Source organism: Bos grunniens, chromosome 22, assembly GCF_055505025.1.
Source record: "Bos grunniens cultivar Pamir isolate PY7600 chromosome 22, Bosgru_T2T1.0, whole genome shotgun sequence".
Lineage (NCBI taxonomy): Eukaryota > Metazoa > Chordata > Mammalia > Artiodactyla > Bovidae > Bos > Bos grunniens.
In genome coordinates, this window is record NC_141186.1 from 47,094,672 (window position 1) to 47,120,216 (window position 25,545).

Consider the following 25,545-nt stretch of genomic DNA (forward strand, 5'->3'; position numbering starts at 1 on the left):
TTCCACACTGTATCAGTGTAGTCCAAGCCCTAGACCTGGGATATGAGAGTAAGCGCTATAAGACTAAGGCTCTGTTCTCACAGAATGGATATTCCAGGGGAGTGCAAGGGGGACAGAAAAATATCAGATGGTGGTTATGTGCTGAGAAGAAAAGTGGAGTGAAGGGGACAGCTAGTTTTTGTATGAGTGCCTCCTCATCAGAGGGATCTTCCTGACCATGCCCCCACCACTCACCCTCAGCCACTGTATACATCTTTCTAGCACTATCGGGTCATTAACTATGTGAATATAACTATTTGTCTGTGTGTCTGTCTCCCCTAGTAGACAACTCCTTGGGAGCACAGATAGATTCGGTTTATCTCATCCATACAGCATTACAGAGAGCCAGCATCCACAGAGGATCCATCAAACCCCAAAGCAACTGACTGGCATGAGATCCTGCAAACAAAAGGGGCATAGATTGTGACATGGTTTTGTACCCTAATTCCATAATTTGAAGTCTGCTTCTTGCGCTATCATCAATCAAAGTGTCCATGTGTTCTACATCTGCATTTCGAGGAATGAGCTATTCAGTATTAGGAAGAGCCACGCAGGGAAAAATTCAAACAATGGGTGTAAAAGAAACAGATCTCGAAAGCATGGTGGGGAAGGGGAATATATACAATTTGGGAGTGGTGGTCAGAGACTGTCTGAAGATGAGATTTCTCTTTTTTTTAACTAATTAATTTCTTTTAATTGGAGGCTAATTACTTTACAATATTGTAATGGTTTTTGCCACACATTGACATGAATCAGCCATGTTTCTTAAAAGGAAACTCTTGGGGTCAAAACAAAGAAACACAAATCATTGCCTGTGACACATTTCCCTTTGGACTTCAAAACCCACATCAGTATCGTTATGAACATTTAGAAAGATTATATGCATAAGAGTAACAGGCCAGGACCCAGCTCCCAGTAATCCCAGTCAGTACCACTGGTATGAAAGCAGCAACAAACAACACTCACTCACACATCCAAGCACCCAGCGCGCTAAAAGCTTGCGGACACTGACTCGTTTACTTGCTCCCAGTAACCCTACGAACCGGGTGCTCGCACTCCCCTCCCTGCAGCTGAGAACCCAACGGATGACCAGGATTGCACCCACGGAACTGTCTGACTCTGTAGCTAAGGTCTTCATGTCAGACGGACACACACTCGTATGTGAGTCTATGCAGCGGAGGCCACGCTACCCCAGCACAGAGGGGATCATTCCAGAGAATATGCCTGTGCTTGGATAACAAAGTCATGGACCCGAAAGTAAGGGGCAAGGGGTCACATCCAGTGCCCAGCCTTGGCACTACCACCTGAGTTCTTGTGAAGCCCCTCCCACCTGCCCTAGGGCCACCCCTGTCATTCTTCATGCAGCGGCTTCACTTTAGGCAGCTGCCTGAGTCTGTGGAATACAGTACAGCAAATAAGCCTCTACAATCATGAAACCTATAACCCTGACCTTGACAAAACCACATACTAATAACTACAATGCCTGTGCAAACTATCCATTCATTCAGTTAATCATTCAACCAATTTTATGGAACCATGAGCGCATGCCGGTACTTCTTTATACACTGGAAATATACACAGTGACCAAAACGGACAAAAATCCCTTTCGGCTCCAAGATGGCATTCTAGTGGTTTCTAAAAGCACTCTTACAACTCAACTACATGTTAGTTACATGAACGTGTGGGCCTCCTGCTCACAAGGCTGGTCCAGACAGGACAGGGTCTACATCTCCAGAGATGCACACAGAGTATTTGAAGAATCAACTAACACAGTAAATCAATTAACATATTAACTAGCACACTGCTTTTGATTTTTCAAGAAACCTTGACAATCATCTCTTCCAAGGGCTCTGTACATTTATCCTTTAAAGTAATACTTTAAGAAAAAAGTAATATTGCCCCTACCTTACAGATGATGGACAGTTCCATGCGGTTAGCTCTCAGAGTAAGGACCAGAAAATGGGCTTTCTAATTCCTGCTTAAGAACTTCATCTACTGAACCAAGGTACAACATCAGATTTCAACAGAAACCCAGATATTAGACAGCTATGACATTTCTGTCACCCATTCCCAAAAAAGCCAAAACCCCAACCACTAAGCATTCCCCTTTATCATCTCAACATGGTGGCACCCCAAAGATATCAGGCAAAAACCACTGACCACTTAGCCCTGGGTGACATGTTGGCAGAACAGATATTTTTTCTAAGCCACAGCCTGTGGCCAACATACTCAGGCAGCAGCCAGGGATGGAATCTATCCAAGTCACCATGTGTCCCTATCACCATCTATTGTGTTTACCAGAGCTGGATATCTTTTGGCAACAAATTCCACATACACAATTAAAAAGAAGCTTGGAAATTTTGGATCATTTAATTAATCTTTATGTATTTTGTTCTATTAAGCAGCAAAGAAAATGTTTACAGCTCAAGTGAATGAATTAGCATTTAAGATTCTTCTTTTTTGCAGAGAGATTTATTTATCTATATCTATCTATATAAAATATTGTAGAAATTAAAATGTCAAATCTAGATTCTTTGGCAAGAATTTTATATGACTGTGGAGGTGACATGTGGCCTGAATAATCTCTCATACAAATGTACTGAATTTCTTGAGCAGTAAGTATAACGTGTTTAATGAAGCTCAGCGTTTGCAACCTGTCTCCCACAGAGTCCAGCAGAGTTTGCCTTTAGAATCTCCTGTGTCTAACTGTGGCTCAGAGACGACTTGCTAAGATGAGTTCATTCACAGATGACAGGACATACTCCAGAATTATCTAGAAAAATCATTATCCCTTTTCAGATATTAATGACCCTCACAATATACTAATTTAAACATGTACTGGCTTAGATAATTCTTATGAGATTTGAGAAACATTTTCTTGAATGTGAGTATGGTTAAGTCTCAGTCAGTTTGGGCTGCTGTAACAAAATCCACCATAACTCAGGCAGCTTAAGCAACACATATTTATTTCTTACAGTTCCGGAGACTGGGGAGTCCAAGATCCAAGAGCCAGCACAGTCAGTGAGGGGTAAGGGTTCTCTTCCTAGTTTGCAGGCAGCACCTTCTTGCTATATCCTCACACAGCAGACAGAGAGACCAGCTCTCTTGGCCCCTTTTATAAGGGCACAAATCCCATCATGAAGACTCCACCCCCATGACCCCATCTAAACCTAATTACCTCCCAAAGATCTCTCATACTGGGGGCTAGGGTTCTGACATACAAATTTCCAGGGAATGCACAATTCAGGTCATAGCAGTCAGAAAAAAAGAATTTCATAAACTCTTGGATCTTCATTTTTTGTGGTGTCCAAATAGGCTAGAAAATACTCCACTGAGAAGAATGGAGGAAAAAAATGAAATCTGGAAATTTTCCCTACAATAAAACTACTGTGGTTGTTGTTAAGTTGCCAAGTTGTGTCTGACTGTGACCTCATGGACTGCAGCACACCAGATTCCTCTGTCCTCGAATCTCTCTCAGAGTTTGCTCAAATTCATGTCTGTTGAGTCAGTGATGCTTCTAACCATCTCATCCTCTGCTCCCCCCTTCTCCTTTTGCCTTCAATCTTTACCAGCATCAGGCTCTTTTCCAATGATGCTCTTTGCATCAGGTGGCCAAAGTACTGGAGCTTCAGCTTCAACATCAGTCCTTCCAATGAAGATTCAGGGATGATTTCCTTTAGGATTGACTGATTTGATCTCCCGACAGTCCAAGGGAGTTGGACTCCCCACAGTTCAAGAGACCTCTGAAGTACCACAATTCAAAAGCATCACTTCTTCGGCACTCAGCCTTATTTATGGTCCAACTCTCACATCCCTACATGACTAGTGGAAAAACCAAAGCGCTGACTATATAAGCCTTTGTTGGCAAAGTGAAGTCTCTGCTTTCTAATACACTGCCTAGGTTTGTCATAGCTTTCCTTCCAAGGAGCAGGCATCTTTTAATTTCGTGGCTGCAGACACCATCAGCAGTGATTTTTCAGCCCAAAAAAATAAAATCTGTCACTGATTTCACTTTTTCTCCTTCTATTTGCCATGAAATGATGGGAACTGGATGTCATGATCATTGACTTTTTTTTTTTAATGTTGAGTTTAAACACAGCATTTTCATTTTCCTCTTTCATCCTCATCAAGAAGCTCTTCAGTTCCTCTTCGCTTTCTGCCATTAGAGTGGTATCATCTACATATTGTAGGTTGTTGATATTTCTCCTGGCAATCTTGATTCCAAATTGTGATTCATTCAGCCAGGCATTTCACATGATGGACATTGCATATAAGTTAATTAAGCAAGGTGATAATATACAGCCATGTCGTACTCCTTTCCCAATTTTGAACCAGTCCATTATTCTATGTTCAGTTCTAACTGCTGCTTCTTGACCCACATACACGTTTCTCTGTAGACAGGTAAGGTGGTACACCCATCTCTTTAAAAAGAGTTTCCATAGTTTGTTGTGATTCACACAGTCAAAGGCTTTAGTGTAGTCAATGAAATAGATGTTTTTCTGGAATTCCCTTGCTTTCTCCATGATCTAACAAATGTTGGCAATTTGCTCTCTGGTTCCTACACTAAACAACGCTACCTCTTAAATTCATGTCTGTTTTTAAGACCAGAAAATACAAACAGTAATAAATTGAAAATACTTTAAACTACAAGGCAAAACAGACAAAAATTTTTATAGTCAACACTGTGACTGGGTCTGATTTTACTTACTTATTTTTAACTATTTTGTTAAAATTAAACCCACCTTTGGCAAAATTTCCAACTTGCATAATACTTTGTCAAGATTGATGCTTCTTCTATCCAGGTTATTTAGAAGCATCTTAAGTTGAAGTGGCAAAGAATACATGACAGTCTTATCAAGATGACAATGGAAGCAAGATCTCTGTAATCTGCAGCCATCCAAAAGATTAAAATTCCCTCTCTCTTGAAATGAGTGCTCTGAATAAGATATAACAAAATGGATCCAAGAACAGTAAATTTGGTGCATTATATGAAAAGCCTGCCAAGGCAATTGATACTCAGGGGGAAAATAGGAGTTTTTATAACTGGGTAAATGCCATGTGAGCAAAACAGAGCATAAAAAGGAAAAAGGCAGAAATGAATCCAGCAAACTTAGGGAAGGATTCAAACTTCCTTAACTTACACAAACTTTCAAATCCTGAATAGAAACCACTAGCCCTTCAGGCCTTACAAACATCAGATAAACTAGAATCATCTGTTCCATCCAGTTCAGTCACTCAGTAATGTCCGATTCTTCCACGTCATGGACTGCATGGGGTCAGCCCCATGGATGCCAGGCTTCCCTGTCCATCACCAACTCCCAGAGCTTACTCAAACTCATGTATATCAAGTCAGTGATGTCATCCAACCATCTCATCTTCTGTCGTCCCCTTCTCCTCCTGCCTTCAATCTTTCCCAGCATCAGGGTCTTTTCCAGTGAGTCAGTTCTTCGCACCAGGTGGACAAAGTATTGGAGTTTCAGCTTCAGCATCAGTCCTTCCAATGAATATTCGGGACTGATTTCCTTTACGATGGACTGGCTGAATCTCCATGCAGTGCAAAGGGACTCTCAAGAGTATTCTCCAACACCACAGTTCAAAAGCATCAATTCTTTGGCCCTCAGCTTTCTTTATAATCCAAATCTCACATCCATACATGACTACTGGAAAAACCATTCCTTTGACTAGATGGACCTCTGTCAGCAAAGTAATGTTTCTGCTTTTTATTTTTTAGTTGTTGTTATTATTTTTAATTTTTTTAATATAAATTTATTTATTTTAATTGGAGGTTAATTACTTTACAATATTGTATTGGTTTTGCCATACATCAACATGAATCCGCCACAGGTATATACGTGTTCCCCATCCTGAACCCCTGTCCCTCCACCCTCCCGGTACCATCCCTCTGGGTCGTCCCAGTGCACCAGCCCCAAGCATCCAGTATCCTGCATTGAACCTGGACTGGCGATTCGTTTCATATATGATATTATACATGTTTCAATGCCATTCTCCCAAATCATCCCACCTTCTTCCTCTCCCACAGAGTCCAAAAGACTGTTCTATACATCTGTGTCTCTTTTGCTGTCTCACTTACAGGGTTATCATTACCATCTTTCTAAATTCCATATATATGTGTTAGTATACTGTATTGGTATTTTTCTTTCTGGCTTACTTTACTCTGTATAATAGGCTCCAGTTTCATCCACCTCATTAGAACTGATTCAAATGTATTCTTTTTAATGGCTGAGTAATACTCCATTGTGTATATGTACCACAGCTTTCTTATCCATTCATCTGCTGATGGACATCTAGGTTGCTTCCAAAAATATGGAACGCTTCAGGAATTTGCATGTCATCCTTGCGCAGGGGCCATGCTAATCTTCTCTATATCGTTCCAATTTTAGTATATGTGCTGCCAAAGCAAGCACTGTCTCTGCTTTTTAATACGTTGTCTAGTTTGGTCATAGATTTTCTTCCCAGGAGTAAGTGTCTTTTAATTTTATGTCTGCAGTCACCATCTGCAGTGATTCTGGAGCCCAAGAAAATAAAGTCACTGTTTCCACTGTTTCCCCATCTATTTGCCATGAAGTGATGGGACCAGATGCCATGATCTTCATTTTTTGAATGTTGAGTTTTAAGCCAGCTTTTTCACTCTCATCAAGAGGCTCTTTAGTTCCTCATCACTTTCTGCCATAAGGGTGGTATCACCTGCATATCTGAGGTTATTGATATTTTTCACAGCAATCTTCATTCCAGCTTGTGCTTCATCCACTCCAGCATTTCTCATGATGTACTCTGCATATAAGTTAAATAAGCCAGGTGACAATATACAGCCTTGACGTACTCCTTTTCCAATTTGGAACCAGTCTGTTGTTCCATGTCCAGTTCTAACTGTTGCTTCTTGACCTGCATACCGGTTTCTCAAGAGGCAGGTCAGGTGGTCTGGTATTCCCATCTCTTTCAGAATTTTCCACAGTTTGTTGTGATCCACACAGTCAAAGGCTTTGGTATAGTCAATAAAGCAGAAATAGATGTTTTTCTGGAACTCTATTGCTTTTTCGATGATCCAGCAGATGTTGGCAATTTGATCTCTGGTTTCTCTGCATTTTCTAAATCCAGCATGAACATCTGAAGTTCAAGGTTCATGTACTGTTGAAGACTGGCTTGGAAAATCTTGAGCATCACCTTGCTAGCTTGTGAGATGAGTGCAATTGTGCAGGAGTTTGAGCATTCTTTGGCATTGCCTTTCTTTGGGATTGGAATGAAAACTGACCTTTTCCAGTCCTGTGGCTGAGTTTTCCAAATTTGCTGGTATATTTAGTGCAGCACTTACACAACATCATCTTTTAGGATTTGAAATAGCTCAACTGGAATTCCATCGCCTCAACTAGCTTTGTTTGCAGTGATCCTTCCCAAAGCCCATTTGACTTCACATTCCAGGATGTCTGGCTCTAGGTGAGTGATCATACCCTCATGATTATCTGGGTCGTGAAGATCTTTTTCGTATAGTTCTTCTGTGCGTTCCTGCTACCTCTTCTTAATATCTTCTGCTTCTGTTAGGTCCATACCATTTCTTTCCTTTATTGTGCTCATCTTTGCATGAAATGTTTCCTTGGTATCTCTAATTTCTAATTTTGAAGAGATCTCTAGTCTTTCCCATTCTATTGTTCTCCTCTATTTCTTTGCACTAATCACCGAGGAAGGCTTTCTTATCTCTCTTTGCTATTCTTTGGAACTCTGCAGTCAAATGGATATACCTTTCCTTTTCTCCTTTGCCTTTCACTTATCTTCTTTTCTCAGCTGTTTGTAAGGCCTCATCAGACAACCATATTGCCTTTTTACACCTTTTTCATGAGGATGGTCTTGATCACTGCCTCTTGTACAATGTCACAAACCTCCAACCATAGTTATTCAGGCACTCTGTCTATCAGATCTAATTCCTTGGATCTATTTTTCACTTCCACTGGATAATCGTAAGGGATTTGATTTAGGTCATACCTGAATGGTCTAGTGGTTTTCCCTACTTTCTCCAATTTAAGTCTGAATTTGGCAATAAGGAGTTCATAATCTGAGCCACAGTCAGCTCCCAGTCTTGTTTTTGCTAACTGTATAGAGCTTCTTCATCTTTGGCTGCAAAGAATATAATCAGTCTGACTTCACTATTGATCATCTGCTGATGTCCATGTATAGAGTTTCCTCTTGTGTTGTTTCAAGAGAGTGTTTGCTATGATCAGTGCGTTCTCTTGGCAAAACTGTATTACCCTTTACCCTGCTTCATTCTGTCCTCCATGGCCAAATTTGCCTGTTACTCCAAGTATTTCTTGGCTTCCTACTTTTGCATTCCAGGCCCCTATAATGAAAAGGACATCTTTTGGGGGTGTTAGTTCTGGAAGGTCTTGTAGGTCTTCATAGAACTGTTCAACTTCAGCTTCTTCAGCATTACTGGTTGGGGCATAGACTTAGATTACCATGATATTGAATGGTTTGCCTTGGAAATGAACAGAGATCATTCTGTCGTTTTTGAGATTGCATCCAAGTACTGCATTTCAGACTCTTTTGTTGACTATGAGAGCTACTTCATTTCTTCTAAGGGATTCTTGCCCACAGTAGTAGATATAATCGCCATATGAGTTAAATTCACCCATTCCAGTCTATTTTGGTTCGCTGATTCTTAAACTGGTGATAGAAGCAAGGTCTGATGCTATAAAGACCAATATTGCACAGGAATCTGGAATGTTAGGCCCATAAATCAAGGCAAATTGGAAGCAGTCAAACAGGAGATAGCAGGAGTGAACATCGACCTTCTAGAAATCCACGAACTAAGAAGGACTGGAATGGGTGAATTTAACTCAGCTGGCCATTATATCTACTACTGTGGGCAGGAATCCCTTAGAAGAAATGGAGTAGCCATCATAGTCAACAAAAGAGTCCAAAATGCAGTACTTGGATGCAATCTCAAAAACAACAGAATGATCTCTGTTTGTTTCCAAGGCAAACCATTTAATATCACAGTAATCCAATTCTATGCCCCAACCAGTAATGCTGAAGAAGCTGAAATTGAACGGTTCTATGAAGACCTACAAGACCTATTAGAACTAACACCCAAAAAAGATGTCCTTTTCATTATAGGGGACTGGAACACAAAAGTAGGAAGTCAAGAGATACCTGAAGTAACAGGCAAATTTGACCTTGGAGTACAAAATGAAGCAGGGTAAAGACTAACAGAGTTTTGCCAAGAGAACGCACTGATCATAGCAAACACCCTCTTCCAACAACACAAGAGAAGACTCTACACATGGACATCACCAGATGCTCAATATCGAAATCAGAATCATCTGTAGTGGAACAAAAGTCCCAAACAAGACAGAATCATGTCTCCCCAGACTGGATGCCAGCAGTGTTGCTAGCTTAAGAAATGTCTGATTCATTCCTGATTCTTCAGTGCTACACAAAGGAAGCTCTGACTCCGTGGGAGCAACAGCTTGGAGGATTCCCAGACTTATAAGTCTGCAGAAGCACCTCGCCTCCAGAAAGATCTCCAGGTCTTTCATGAAAATGAATATGATCTCCCAGGGGAGAGAATAGAATCACTAGCACATGTATCTAAATCAACACACTCCTGGTACATCTGAAACCCATACATGAAAACCCAAACTCCACTCATGAAAATATAGGCAATACTGTGGCACCTCTACCCTTATCTGTGAAACAGCAATTCTTCTATCTCTCAGTTCAGATTATGAGGATATTATCTGGTCACCACAGTGAGCATCTTCATAAAGACTGGTAAGGACCTACTGAGAGCAATAATTGGGGCAGAATAAAGCTGCAGGCAAAACAGGTCACAGGTCCTTGTTCTCAAGGTTCTGACTTCAAGGTCTGAACTCAATGTGTGAAATAAAAGGACTTCTAATAAAAGACCAGAATCTCTAGGAACCTGCTAGAGAGATCACTGCCAGACTGTGGCCACCTCCTCAAAGACAGGGACCATCCTCCCACCAAGGTGTCTGGCCAGTGTCAACAAATATTAGATCAGTCATTTTAACAACACTCAGTAGTATTGAGGGGTGGGTGATTTATATACACTGAGTCTAAATCTCACTAAGAGGCAAGTGTTATTCCCAAGGTACAGATGATGAAATCAAAACTCAAAGAGATCAGATCTCTGCATAAGACCCCACCCAGTTAAGGGCCAGAGCTAGGTTGTGAATCCACGTTTCTGCCACCCCAATCTGCTAAGGAAACCAAACTGAAGACCAGTTAAGACTTGAGATATAGACTTCCAAACAGGTCTCAGTTTTCTAATCGGTAATGTTAAGAGAATGAATCAAGTCTCTTCTGAAAGTCCACTATTTGACTGTCCCTGGTGTCTGAACTACAAAGGAGAAACTAGGTCATGATCACATCCCTCCTCTGATCACAGAAATCTTAAATTTAAATAAAGGAGCCCCTACAAAAAGTTCCTGGAACAAAGTGGACCCAAGAGCATGGAAGTCACTTCCATTGTATCCAAGATTCACTGGTTCAAAAAAAACAACTTCTCTCAAGATTAGTAAAAGGAACCAGAGGAGATGACCAAAACAGGCCTGGGCAACAAGTGATTTGTTTGACTTGGCTTTGCCCCCATGCAAAACTCCAGCCTGAATAGTGTGTGTATAGCACTGACTCAAGCCAATGAAAAGCCCTTTTGGAACCAGATGTCGCATGTGAGAATGGCTTGATTTTCTAAGCTAATCATTAAGCATTCTTTTTTGGCTACAAGAGTATCACAGCTTTTGTAAATTTAGCAACATTTTGGTAAATCTTCATTATTTTAAAAAATCTATTTAAAAAGTCCTCTATAAAGGAAATGTTAGACAATAATTGTGTGCCTAATTAATGAGGCTTTACCGAAAACCTAACTGATAAGAGCAATTATGTACCAAATATGCTTGCAATCTGTGTGATGAAAATACTATTCCTATCAGAGGACACTGACTGAAAACTAGGTTGGAAGAAACATTCGCAGCAGTCACCAGGAAACAATTAACTAAATGTGGACCTCAGAGGGGAACACCGTAATTTTTTAATATTTTAGATAGCTCACTGCATGAAAGGTCTTGATCAAAAAGCTGCTTGAAATTCCATTAGAAAAGAGAATAGCAAACAATTTCAGAGATTCGAAAGACAGCATGATAAAATGACAAGTGCAAAAACAGGCTTCGGGATTTGTTAGAATATTTACTCAATGGAGAATCTTTCAATTATTAAGGAATGACATTTCATTAAGCAAATTCTTTAATTAACTGCCACCACCTTGCCAGGATGCTTCAAGATGCGCCATATTCTATGGATCTGGGGATCACCAAGGAGCATAATCACCAAGCTTTCAGTGGGACTGCACACATCCATCAAAAGTCAAAATGCTACGAGGGATACATATGGTCCCCTAACAGTGGAATTCAGAGGAAATAAGGCCAAAGTGCTTATGGAGGGAGAAGGTCATCTGTTTTAACCTGGCAATTATTTATTATTTCCCTTGCTCAAGAAAAGGAGAATTGTAATGCCAGCTAGAAATGAGGAAAAAAAAAAAAAAAGATTCCTCTGAAAGAAGGAAAATACAAAAGGAACATGTTTATTATCCAAACCTATAAAGTTCAAACAAGTGTTAATGATGGCCCCATACCAAGATTGCCATAATTTTTGCTATTCATCCATATCCATCTTCCCGAATGTACAATGACAATCCATAGAAAAATAAAGAGGGTGTCCCCAAAAACAGGAATCTCAGCCCAAATGGACAGGTTAGGGGAGGAAGATAGGAAACCATGAACTGCAGCAGTTGATTTCCATGGTGTAATCATGTAAACTCTACCCTGGCTGATTCCAAGTTACCTACATAAAGTCACTAAACATGAAACCAAGAAAAGATACTGCCTCTTGAGATCTGGTATCAACCAGCTCCAGCACAAGCTAGAACGGATGAGAGAGACAAGGTAGCTTGGGATTTCTGATATGCAGGGCGTGCAAATGGAAGGCACTGCAATGGCCTCTCAAGAATGTCCATATCCTAAAACCCAGGACTTGTGAATGCCTTTGCTATTGTTGTTCAGTTGCTAAGTCATGTCCAGCTCTTTGCGATCCTGTGGACTGCAGCACGCCAGGCTTCCCCGTCCTTCAATAGTTCCTGGAGTTTGCTCAGATTCATGTCCGTTGAGTTGGTGATGCTATGTAACCATCTCATTCTCTGATGCCCCGTTCTTCTTTTGCCTTCAATCTTTCCCAGCCTCAGGGTCTTTTCCAGTGAACTGACTCTTCTCATCAGGTAGCCAAAGTATTGGAGCTTCAGCTTCAGCATCAGTCCTTCCAATGAATATTCACGGTTGATTTCCTTTAGGATTGACTGATTTGATCTCCGTGCTGCCCAAGAAATTCTTGTCTTCTCCAGCACCATGATCTGAAAGTATCAATTCTGTGCTGCTCAGCCTTCTTTGTGGTCCAACTCTCACATGCCTACATGACCACTGGAGAAACCTTAGCTTTGACTAAGCTGGACAGGGCAGGGAACAGATTTTCCCCTATAGCCTAGAGCAGGAACACAGCTTTGAAAATTCCTTGATTTTAGCCCTATAAAGTCTATTTTGGACCTTTGACCTCTAGAAATATAAAATAATCAATATGCATTGTTTTAAGCAGCTAGGTTTGTAGTCATTTGTCATAACAGCAATAAGAAATTAACACACTGACTAAAACCCAGTCAGACCCTTACAAATGAGGGTGGAAGTTAAAATGGTAACTTCTGGGACAAATAAACGCTGTAGGACAGAAGTTACAAAGCAGACCCCTTCACCTCACCCTGTAGTCAAATCAGACCTGCAAGCTAATATGCTTGAGCCAGATTTCAAGGACAGGAAATTCTGTGTTTAAAAAAAAAAAATGTAGGTGTTTTTCAGGTTTGTCCAGGAAACTAGGATGTCTGACCCCACTGGCCCACATCCCATGAGGCAACATCAGCTGAGGAGCAGTGCAGTCCCAGCCTGTGCCAGTCCAGGTTGCCAAACTCCCATCCCAACCGCCCCCACCCACAAATTATGGCCAGGTTGGCTGCTGGACATATGAGAGTGGACAATCCCTGCTCCAAACTGAGCTCGGCTGGAGTGTAAAAAGTGGGGGTGTGAGCAGGCAGTCTCACAAGGTTGGAAGGTGGGTTTTCCCCACCCTCCTTCCCCCTCCATCACCACCCACCGTGCTGGAGTTTTGGGAGGTCCAAAGAAGAGAGGTGCTAACACCCCTCCATCCCTCTCTCCTGTACTAGGACCTGCACTAGCTTTCTGCGGCTGCCACAGCAAATTACCACAAACGAGTGGCTTTAAACAATAGAATTCATTCTGCCACAGTTCAAGAGGCCATAAGTCTGAAATCAAGATGGTCCTCAGGAGAATCCATTCTTTTTCTCTTCCAGTTTCTGGTGGCCATTGGCATTCCTTTGTGTTCCTCGGCTCTGTTTTCACCTTCTCCTCTCCTCCAGGTGTCTGTACCTGCCTTGGCCTCTCTCTGATAAGGAGACTTGAGAAGGCACTTAGGGTCCACTCCAGTAATTCAGAGTAAACACTTTATCTCAAAATCCTTCCCTATGCTTGCAAAGACCGTTTTTCTCAACAAAGTGATGTTTACAAATTCAAGGGATTAGCACTTGGTCTCTTGGGGTGGCCAACATTCAATCCACTTCCATTTCCATCACCAATTTCCCTAGCCCAGGGCACTGTCTGGGGCAGAAAAGACACAACAAGAAGGGACCCCAACACTGACCGGGGCTGTAGTGGGTGTGGGACACTCAGAATCCATACTTTCTGTGCCCTGCAACCCCACCTGCCCTCTGCATCACTGCCCTACTGAACAACCCTCTGGTCTCTTCCCCACTGCATCAGAAAAGAAACCCACCTGTCTCTCAGACTCCAGGGTTACCATCCCCCTGTGCCCCAACCCCTCCTCCCAGGCAGCCCCCTCTGACTCCCCAGCAGGGCGGGCTCCTCCCACTCCCAGCCCAGGTGAGACCTCCTTCAAAAGGCCTTCTCCATCACCTGACCCAACAGCATCACTGGCTCACCTTCCCTTTTTCCAGGATTTGTCACTTCCTGAATTACTCATTTCATGCCATTTCATTCTCCTTCATCTCCCTCCATCAAACAGAAGCTCCAGGAAACCAGGGAGTTTCGCTGGACTTATTTGCACAGCATCTTCAAAGCCCACAGGGCAGGTACTCAGAAAAACCATAGCTAACTGAAAGCTTGCCCCATTTCACAGCGAGGATGATTTTAAGTCCTGGCTGGACACTGCTTTCTTCTACCTGGGCTTATTTTTGACAAACATGAATCAGGTAATGCATTTCTCTCCTGGGTTACCTTCAAATGTACTCTGTTAAATCACTGATGTTAAAGAAATTTTCCAAACAGACAACTATACTGTGCTGCCTTCCAGCTGGAATTCAAGAAGCCATTATATTTTCTTTAAAATGCTTTTTCCTCACCTAATTAGTTTAAAATGTTGATAGTAAACCAGAAGTTTAATTGCAGACTGAGCACTTTGGTGCTCCAAGCCGACCCCCACACACTTGAGAGAAAACCTGGATAACAACCTGTTCATGCAAACTTAGGGTATCCCAATAATTATATGGATACCGTCTGGTTTTTATTATATAAAGTACATATATATGGAATATTTAAACATTTTCAAAACATAAATTTTTCAAAATCACTGAATTGCAAAGAACTGTATTTTTGAGAGAAGATTTCTATTAGAAAGCCTATTAGTTCGGAATACAGAGATTTAATCTTTCAAAGCCTCTGCTTCATCAGTTGTAAAATATCTTCTGCAAATGGTGCGTGCTGGCTTCTTAAATCGTGCCACCTCCCTGAAACTCAAAGTGGGAGCCTAGGAACAGAGGCCACAGATCCCCAAAGACTCTATAACCCAAAAAAGGAGAGGACCGCCTAATCTGAGAGAGCAGCACAAGACTGTTGGGTTTTTAACAAAGTAAGAAAATTAAAGAGGGAACAGCCACATATGTGTGTGCGCACACACGCGCGCACACACACACACACACACACACACTCCACCATCTATGACCACAGTAAAGGATATTTTAAATCAAAAAAGAAAAGCAAGCTCAGAACAAAAAAGCATGGCCCTTGAATGGAATATATTTATGTATATGAACACCTCCCTGCACTGTTCTTCTTTCTCTTTGGTCAACTGAGATCAGAGTAAATAAATTTAACACCCACAGACACTGCAGTATGCACCCAAGTTTGGAAATCATATGGGAAAGATGAAGTGACATATGAAAAGCAAAAGAATATGTTGGCTCACCTCTTACCCTCACCAGATTTACTCACTTGGAAAAGAGAAAGTTCCCCCGGGCAAGGCATGGCAAATCTAGCACACAAAGACAAGATAAATCTTAGCTTCTAAAATCAAAAGGTCAAGTTCACATGCACAGAAGAAAATCTGAAGGGAGATGAAGTGGGCCAGAACCTTTCACTACCCCATCAGTCCAAGGCCTCTGCACTCCATGGCTGCTCTGAGGAGCTAACCTCAGCTGAGAGAGAGGAGGGGCATTCTTGGGCGGGATCCCACCTGAGGGGATGGGATGAGGTCACAGCCGTGTCTCAGCTGACAGACACTTGGCAAGAGGTCACATATGAGGACACCTTCTCCAGGGCACTGTGTTTAATGCAGGACAATATGCTCCCATCAGACTTGTAGGAAAGACTTCAGCCAAAGGACAAAGGATCTGGGTCCTGCACCCCAGCCATTGATGGTGTCAAGATCTGAGTGTCGCAAGATGAGAACCACGGTAACTACTTCTCACGCGGTCTCTGATACGATGTTCAGGTATCATGAGACACTGAAGTACTAGTGCCAGGATCTTCATCTGGTCCTGTCACCTCTAGAATGGGACATGAATCCATCAGAGCTGCTTCTTCCTGACTAAGCTGGCTCAGCCTCTCCACACCCTAGGTTGCTTCATGGCCACAGAACCGTGAACTGTTTAGAACAAGAACGCTAACCATACCTTTCAGCTCTCATGCAGACATCTTGAGTAGCTCTGTATAAGCCCTGCAGTGGAAGCACTCCATCATCCTCGACAAAGCCACAGCACATACATCATTCACATGCCCAATTCCCCTTTGGTGGCAGCACACTGGACACTGACCAGTACTGCCTCTCAGCTCCAGATCTGGGCCCTTAGAGACCAGGGAAAAAGAGCTCCCCACTTGTCTCTCTCAGTAGCTGTGATGTAAAGGTGAATTTTAGATCTCCTCTGTGTTTAGTCATCAAAATAAAGGCCTGCAAGATATTAACAAATACTTGGAAATACTTGCTAGACAAGATGTTAATAGTGGATGCTTGAGGCGTGGTAAGTGAAGGGTCTAACAAATTAACTTAGAGTCTTCTGGAATATGAGAATTTCCCCAGGAGACTTTTTGAATGCCAGTTTTGTTTCTGCCAGAGGCATCTTGAGTCTTTATGAGTCGTCAAGAGGGCCCCATTCCCACAAGGCTTGAGCTCCAGGGTCCAAGAGATCTCAGTAAATGCCTTCATCCCAGTATTTCCATGCGAAATGCCAAGGCTCTGAGCATCCCCAGCGTGGCAGGGCCACCCCTGTGGTAGACCAGTTACTCATCTGACTCTTGTACTGAAAGAGCTCTATCAACAGCAGGTGCTGGAGAGGAACTCAAGGCCAGAGGCATCAAACCTTTAAGTTTCCTTTGGTCCCCTGGCTGTGTGTGTGCTCATTGCTCAGTCACGTCTAACTCTTTCCTACCCCGTGGACTGTAACCCAGTAGGCTCTTCTGTCCATGAAACTTCTCAGGCCAGAATACTGCAGTGGTTGGCCAATCCTACTCCAGGGGATCTTGCGGACCCAGGGAGTGAACCCAGGTCTCCCGTGTTTCCTGTATCGGCAGGCAGATTCTTTATTACTGACTCACCTGGGAAGCCCTCTTTTGCCCCCCATTCCTATCCAAATCCCTCAACCCAAGTAGACAGCAAGATAAATCCCACTTGACATCATTTTTACTTCTATCCTAATGTCATCTGCCATTATCACATGTCCTTAATTATTAGAGGAAAGCATGCTATTTGACTCTAGCTACTATTGACTCTGTGGTGTAAAACAAGCCTGGGGGTTCTATATCCAATCCCTGCATTTGGCAGCCTGAAGGCAGCAGGCCACCCCTTAAAGTGAGCAGTAGGTCACAAGGAATTCCTTAATTCAGTCTCCATCCTCTGAGCTGTGAAAGGAAACAAACTATCCTCGGGGTGAGGACCACAGAAGAGAGAGAGTGCTGTTATCTTGCACAAGCAGACACTGATGGAGGCATCCTGTAAAGAATGAACTACAACCCAGGACAAAGACTGAGGTAGCAATTGTTCTCATATTATCTTGGGGCAGGGGCAAGGGTCTTGGGGCAGGAGGGGGCCATTATTGACTCAAACCCTCGCTAGTAAATAGCTACTTTAACATAAGAGTAATGTACTAATTAATACAGCCAGAGAGGACCAGAAGAAAAGAGGTTTTATTATTTCTATTAGTATTTAAAACTATCCCTTAACCTTTCAAAAGGGTGAAAAATAAGGTTTTCAGGAAGCAAACACCTGAACGGCTTCCTAAAGGAAGGAAATGTGACCCAGTTTCAGGGACCAGGAGCAGTTTATGGAAGCACTGTTAGCTCTGCACCTTCGTCCTGGCCACCGAAGCAGGTTATCTGGAGGCTCCACAAGGAACAACTGACAGTGGATATCCAGACCTTCGATCCTCACAGGTTAAAGGCTGTTTGGAGGAAACATGAAAATATTTACAAGAGTCAATGTGTAAGGAGGGGTAAGAAGGAGCCGTGGAGGGCCTCCAGAGCCCAGGCACTACATGTACTACATCACATAGCATCTCATTATTCCGAGTAGAATATCCTAGGAGGACGGTATCATGCCCGTTTCACAGGTGAAGAAACTGAAGCCTCGAGCCAGAGGCTGAGCACTCCATTCCCTCCACACCTAAGTACAGAAAGACACTCAACTTAAAGCTCACCTATCTCATGAGTACTGCTGAGGCTTTCCTTCATTCCCTGAGCCTTAAAAAGTAAGGCCTCAAAGTGTCTGAGGGATGCCTTGGCAAGACAGAGGTGCATGGAATCAAGATTTTCATAACATCCCTTGCAGTCTTCCTAGCTAAATAAATTGAATTCCGTTTCAATGGTGCCTTTGCTTTACAGCACAGCTCAGCCTCTCTTTTTAAAAAACAAATCTAATATCGGAAAACCAAAAATATAAAAGAATAGAAAAAATGAAATCATTTACATCCTCTGAATTTAGTTTTCAGAAAACAATTTGTAAGTATCTCTAAATAACAGAATCTCTTTCATTAATTAGGCATTAATTCATAGATGACCATCTACTGTGGTAAGGAAGCTAATGACAGAGAAAATTAAAAGTAAATAATTGAGTTGCTGCCAACCAAGACAGCAGTAAGTACACCTACACAGGGGGAGGGAAGTATTTGGTTTGTAAACAATAAAATGGGTCTGAGTTTTACATACAAAGACAAGGAAGACATGCAGTACACACAGCAGATCATGGTTTCATCCAGGGATGTGGTTCCCAGGTGCTAGTAACCTGCTCTCCTGGGAGATGCAGAACACTGAGAAGCTGGCAATCCAGGAGGTACAAGGCAACTCAGGAAAACTGTCCTTCTCAAAACTGTATCTTCCCTGGTGGTCCAATGGCTAAGATTCTCTCTGGGCTCCCAATGCAGAGGGCCAGGATTTGACCCCTGGTCAGGGAACCAGTAATAGATCCCACATGTCACAACTAACAGTTGGCAGGCCTCAACCAAAAAGATCCCGCATGTCAACAAAGATCAAAGATCCTGCATGCTGTGATTAAAACCAGGCGCAGCCAAATAAATTAATTAAAATAACTATATCCTTGACTTCCCTGGTGGCTCAGACAATAAAGCGTCTGTCTACAATGCAGGAGACCCGGGTTCGATCCCTGGGTTGTGAAGATCTCCTGGAGAAGGAAATGGCAATCCACTCCAGGACTATTGCCTGGAAAATCCCATGGACAGAGGAGCCTGGTAGGCTACAGTCCATGGAGTCACAAAGAGTTGGACACGACTGAGTGACTTCACTTTCACTCTTTCACTTTTTATCTATCAGGTGAGCAGAATTTCACTAGCACATCATCTTGCCAAGACTGTGGGGGAAACATGGTGTTACAGGGAAGAACTGACTCCATGTTGGATCTGTTGCTTTTAATTTAACTTTTGCTTCCCACTGTTTTTGTTCACTAGAAGGATACTGTCCATACATAATGCCCTGTCTCGGGGAACCTGCCCCTCTGCCTAAATGTTAAACCAAGTGCCTTTGTTCAGGACCATGTCCACCTGTGGATGGCTAAGGGAAGAAAGAAATTACTACATCTTGCCCTCACGCTTGCCATTCCAGGAGATATCTGTAAGATTAATGGCCTTTTTACTTTACTTCTTCACCTCCCCAATCTCTGTCCTATAAAAGAACCTACAATCCAGATCCCATCAGTTCAGTTCAGTGGCTCAGACTATCTGACTCTTTGCAACCCCATGGACTGCAGCATGCCAGGCTTCCCTGTCCATCACCAACTCCCAGAGCTTGCTCAAACTCATGTCCATCAAGTCAGTGATGCCATCCAACCATCTCATCCTCTGTCATTCCCTTCTTCTCCTGCCTTCAATCTTTCCCAGCATCAGAGTCTTTTCAAATGAGTCAGTTCTTCACATCAGGTGGCCAAATTATTGGGAAGTTTCAGCTTCATCATCAGTCCTTCCAATGAATATTCAGGACTGATCTCCTTTAGGATTGACTGGTTTGATCTCCTTGCAGTCCAAAGGACTCTCAAGAGTCTTCTCCAATACCACAGTTCAAAAGCATCAATTCTTTGGTGCTCAGCTTTCTTTATGGTCCAACTCTCACATTCATACATGACTACTGGAAAAACCATAGCTTTGACTAGACAGGCCTTTGTCAGCAAAGTAACATCTCTGCTTTTTAACATGTCTTGTTTGGTCATAGCTTTTGTTCCAAGGAGCAAGCATCTTTTCATTTCATGGCTGCAGTCACCATCTGCATTGATTTTGGAGCCCCAAAAAATAAATACTCTCACTGTTTCCATTGTTTCTCCATCTATTTGCCATGAAGTGATAGGACCAGATGCCATGATCTTAGTTCTTTGAATGTTGAGTTTTAAGCCAAAAAAGTTTTTTTATTTTTTTAATTTAAAAAAGTGAGTTTTTCACTCTCCTCTTTCACTTTCATCAAGAACCCATAAGATGGTTATCTTGAGACATTAGCCTGCTATCTTGTTGGTCAGCCAGCTTTCTGAATAAAGTCATATTCCTTGCCTCAACACCTTTTCTCTCAATTAACTGGCCTGTCATGAGGCAAGTAGAGTGAGCAAAAACTGGGTAACAGAAGGATTATCATTCATGGCTGATGGGGGTGTACAGTCATGTACGCCACTGGTACAACCACTCTAAAATTAATTTAGCAACATCTATCAATATTATCTGGAGAAGGAAATGGCAACCCACTCCAGCATTCTTGCCTGGAAAATTCCATGGACAGAGGAGCCTGGCAGGTTATAGTCCATGGGGTGGCAAAGAGTCAGTCAGCCACGACTGAGTGACTGAATACACATGAACATTACCAATGCGTACAGACGTTATCCCTACACTTCTGTTTCTAGAGATTTATCCTCAAAGAAGGTACCCACATGTAAAATGATGTCTGTGCAAGGTTTTATGATAGCAGGTGGGAAGAACAGCAAAAAGAATGGTCTCTGAAAAGGACCTGGCTAAAATTATAATGATGCAGTCATAAAATTCCCTACTGTGCAGCTGTAAAGGGAAGTGTCTGTAGTCTAATATGGGAAGATTTCTGAAATATATTCATAAATTTAAAAAAAGTAGGGCTTGCAGCAGCATATATAACATGCTGGTACAAATGAACCTATTTACAAAGAAGTTGAGTCACAGATGTAGAAAACAAACTTATGGTTACCAAGGGGAAACAGGTGGGGGAGGGATAAACTGGGAGGTTGGGACTGACACAATGGCACCCACTCCAGTACTCTTGCCTGGAAAATCCCATGGACGGAGGAGCCTCGTAGGCTGTAGTCCATGGGGTCGCCGAAGGTCGGACACGACTGAGCGACTTCACTTTCACTTTTCACTTTCATGCATTGGGGAAGGAAACAGCAACCCACTCCAGTGTTCTTGCCTGGAGAATCCCAGGGACGGGGGAGCCTGGTGGGCTGCCGTCTATGGGGTCGCACAGAGTCGGACACGACTGAAGTCACTCAGCAGCAGCAGCATACACACTACTCTATATAAAACAGACCACTAATAAGAACCTACTGGATAGCAGAGGGACCTCTATTCAATACTCTGTAATGACCTATGGAAAGAGAATCTAAAAAAGAGTGGAAATGTGTATATGTATAACTGATTCACTCTGCTGTGCAGCAGAAATGAACACAACATTGTAAATCAACTATACTCCAATCTAAATATAATATATATATATATATATAAAACATGCTATCACTTATATAAAAATGAGGGAAACAAGAATATACATTTGGAGTGACCTGTATCACATAAACATCTATCTAGTTCTATTAACACGTTACTGACCAGACGATTTTCGCAGAAACTAATGCCTGTGACTGGCAATTTGCTATGGAAGTGAAAATTGAAATGTCTCTAGTCAATAACATCCAGGTATCAAAAGACATATTAATTAACACATCTTTGGTCAATAGTTGTTAACATATCCCTTCATTAAATCATTAGTACACAGCTGCCTTTCTCAGGATGCATTCAATCATCATTTACATCCTATCGAGAATGAGTGGAATTCACTGCCTCCCGTCTCTGCCTGACTCATAGCCTTGGCACAGAGTAGAGACAAGACGGCAAATCTGATGGAGCTGTGTCGGGAGGGTAGGCAGGCCTGGGAAGAGGACACATGAAGGGAACAACGGGCAGTAGATAGCCCTGGAGACAGGAGCCTGATGGGTTTACTAACTCTTCCCCCAGCAGCTGATGTGAATTACTGTGAATCCCACGTGGATTCACTCCAGATGGAACCAACGACAATTCGCAGAGGCTTTTCATGTCCATTTATTTCTCCAACACCCAATCCATGTCTGACAGAGAAAACTGAGTCTATAGTCTAATGCCCTTATCAAACTGACATATAACATGATATAAAAAACCACAGATCTTTCTTAAGCCAATATGAGCTTTCTTACACAGTGAGACATGTATTTTTACATAGTATGCAAAATTTTAAACCTTATTTGTTAATTTTCCTACAAAGAAATACTCTAAACAGTCTTATTACCTAAGAAACAACAGCTGTTTAGGTAAGCTTACAAGACAGTTTTTTAAAAGTCTACATCTTGCTCAAAAACCATTTCTCAACATTCCAATTTTACATAATAGAACATGAAGGGGTGATGAACTGGGCTGTAGGTGACACCGCTTCATAGTACGCTTCAATGCTCACCACCCCTACATCCCAGATACTCCTAATCTTCCTAACCTCTCTACTTTTTTCCATATCATATGCTAACAAACTTTATGCTTTTCTTATTTACTGTGTTTATCTTCAATGTCTGTCTTTCGCTTTCTAGACTATAATCCCCACCAGAGGATGGATCCTCTTCTGTTGGCTGATGAATCCTAAGGGCCTAGGAAGCGCATGGTGCATAGTAGATGCTTAATAAATTCTTGCTGAATACATCTCCGATTCAGTAATTAAAAATCCCCATAGAGTAAAAGAGATATACATGCAACATTCATCTCCAAGGGACTTTTGATTTTTTTAAATAAACTGCTTAGATATCCAGTGAAGTGATGGAGGCAAGAGCACAGAAAACACAGCAAAATAAAAAGTTTAAGATCAAAGATACTTAGAGAGAACTAACATACACTTTATTTTATCCTCTGGAGAGGTCTATTAAGGTTACATTCCATTAATATAATCCAAGAGACTGCTGGAGTCCCAGTTTTTAAAAAAAATCTTTGTTCTTAGAACAGACGATGAGATGAGAGATTCTACTATTACTGACTAAGGCTCCTGTCTTTCTTCCATCAGAGTTAAAAGCCTTTCACATTATGCTTTCTTTAAATAAAGTTGTAAAGGAGCATACATTGGAACAGAGTACTGAAAATGTAATTTAATGGGTGAACTCCTTTCAGCCTCTCTCGGTATATAATGGATACAGGAATAATTATTTCTGACCTCTATTTTCATTAGCTAAAAGTTCTGCATAAAGTTCTTTCATATCCCTTGAGTCACAACCCCAGTCAGAGTTTTAGTATGCAGGAGGACCATCAGGTGCAAACAAAGGGACCGGAGGGCGAAGCATAATGGACAACTGGCCTTATTAAAGGGCTTTTCCAAGGGCCAAAATTATGTCCTAATATTATTCTGCTACATCCTCAGGGCTCTCCAATTATTTCAATGCATATCTTGAATTCTCTAACATTTCTATGAATCCTTGGTTCAAATATCTTGGGTTAATTAGAAAAAAAATTTTTTTTTCAGTATCACCCACACAGTGATGCTCTAAATCAAGGAAAGGAAGCCTAGAGAGGGCAGAACTGATACCCCTCTCCGAAAATGAGGCAGCAGCACTGGAGGCACCGAAGCTGCTGAGAACAGAGATGCTGGTGACTGAAAGGGGCCTGGCTCTCTGAGACTAGGACCAGATACTCCCAACCCAGAGGCGAGGGGAGGTGGAGGTGGCACTGGGTCCCTGGACAGGACTGCAGGCTACCCAGGACCTAAGGAGAGGCCACTCAGAGCCCAAAACCCCACACACAGCAAGAGCCTAACCAAGCCACTACTTGGGCCTGCTGGGTACCCAGCTCCCCTCTAGAGGCCCCTGGAGCAGACCAACATATTGAAGGGCAGTTGGCAAACAAAATGAACCAATTAAAAAGTTCCAGAGTACACTAACTTCTCTAATTTTTAGGAAAAAAGTAGAGAAAAGGCATCACCAAATCGAGTCAGTAACGCTACAAGTAACCCCAACTTAGTGGGCCTGTGAGTCACTGGACTGGACTGCCAGGATATGTGCTAGACAGGCACTCGGACACTGGGCTGCAGATCGCTTTCCCGAATAATGGGTAAGTGTCGTGAGAACAGATGCACCCAGGGAAGCGAACCCAAAGTAGTCTTGTGGAAATGCTTTCTGTCGAGCAGCTCCATCCAAGGCTCCCATGATGAAGTAACAGACAGAAGAGATATCCCTTTCCCTCACGCCATCAGCACTGTCCTCACCATCTAGTGGCCACGGTCCATGGCCTACTCCACATATGGCACAGTGTGCAGAGGGTGGGCACTCACATTCCAGAGGTAAGGCAAACAGATACGAGTCCCCCCTCTCTGCTGGGCTGGAAGACTGCCACCAGGAATCTTACGCCAATTTCCACTCATTCCGAAAGGTTAGCAGCAGGTTTGTGCAAGGGAGAGAAGTACCTAGCTCTAAGCCTTAGACACAATACGGAAAGAACATTAGGATGGATCCAAGAGAGATTTTAAACATGATATTAAAATTGCTCATGATGTCCCTTCTTTTTAAATAAATGATTAAAATGCAAACAGAGGACCACTCAGGATACAGTGGTACCAGACAATGGGCAAGTCCAACTCTCCCACTTGCCAGCTGTGTGACCTTAGTAAACACAGTGTCTCTGAATTTCACTTTCTTGGTGAAGAAGATGGGAATCTTAGAACACATTTCCCAGGATTTGTGAGACAGTGTATGTATATGAATGGCTAAATATGTTGACACAATTACAGTGAGTTCAGCACACAATAGCTCTTGTGGCAGACACTGCCTTCAGACTCACCTAGAACCCATTCTTTTCCCTGGGAACTCAAGAAGATTACATCTTCCAGCCTCCCTTGCCATGACAGAGTCACAAGACAGAATTCTGGCCAGTGAATGGGAGCAGAAGTGATGTACATCACATCTGACATGGCCCCTAAAACAGGCTCTCCTACCCTGTGTCCCTGTTTGCTCGTGGCTGGCTGGCAGAGTGAGTCCTGTCTGCTCTACAAGTTCTGTGGGACAGAGGAGCCTCCGTATGAGAGGAGCCCAGGTCCCCCAGTCACTCCGGGGAAGAGAACTGCACTAGATATTAAGAAAAAGAAATAACTTTGTTATATTAAGGCCCTGGAATTTCTGGGTTACTTCTTTCAGCTGCTGCTGCTGCTGCTAAGTCACTTCAGTCGTGTCCGACTCTGTGCAACCCCATAGACAGCAGCCCACCAGGCTCCCCCATCCCTGGGATTCTCCAGGCAAGAACACTGGAGTGGGTTGTCATTTCCTTCTCCAATGCATGAAAGTGAAAATTGAAAGTGAAGTTGCTCAGTTGTGTCCGATTCTTAGTGACCCCATGGACTGCAGCCTACC

The 25,545-nt window shown here is 42.5% G+C and overlaps 1 protein-coding gene and 1 non-coding gene across 7 annotated transcripts in view; both read right to left on the bottom strand.

Moving 5' to 3' along the window:
• The window catches only part of CACNA2D3 (calcium voltage-gated channel auxiliary subunit alpha2delta 3), a 900,680-nt gene that overhangs the window by 781,961 nt on the left and 93,174 nt on the right, over positions 1–25,545 (bottom strand). The window lies entirely within an intron of this gene.
• On the bottom strand, positions 6,358–6,464 carry LOC147348377 (U6 spliceosomal RNA). The gene has a single exon (XR_015152013.1). It is a non-coding gene; the product is annotated as a U6 spliceosomal RNA (small nuclear RNA).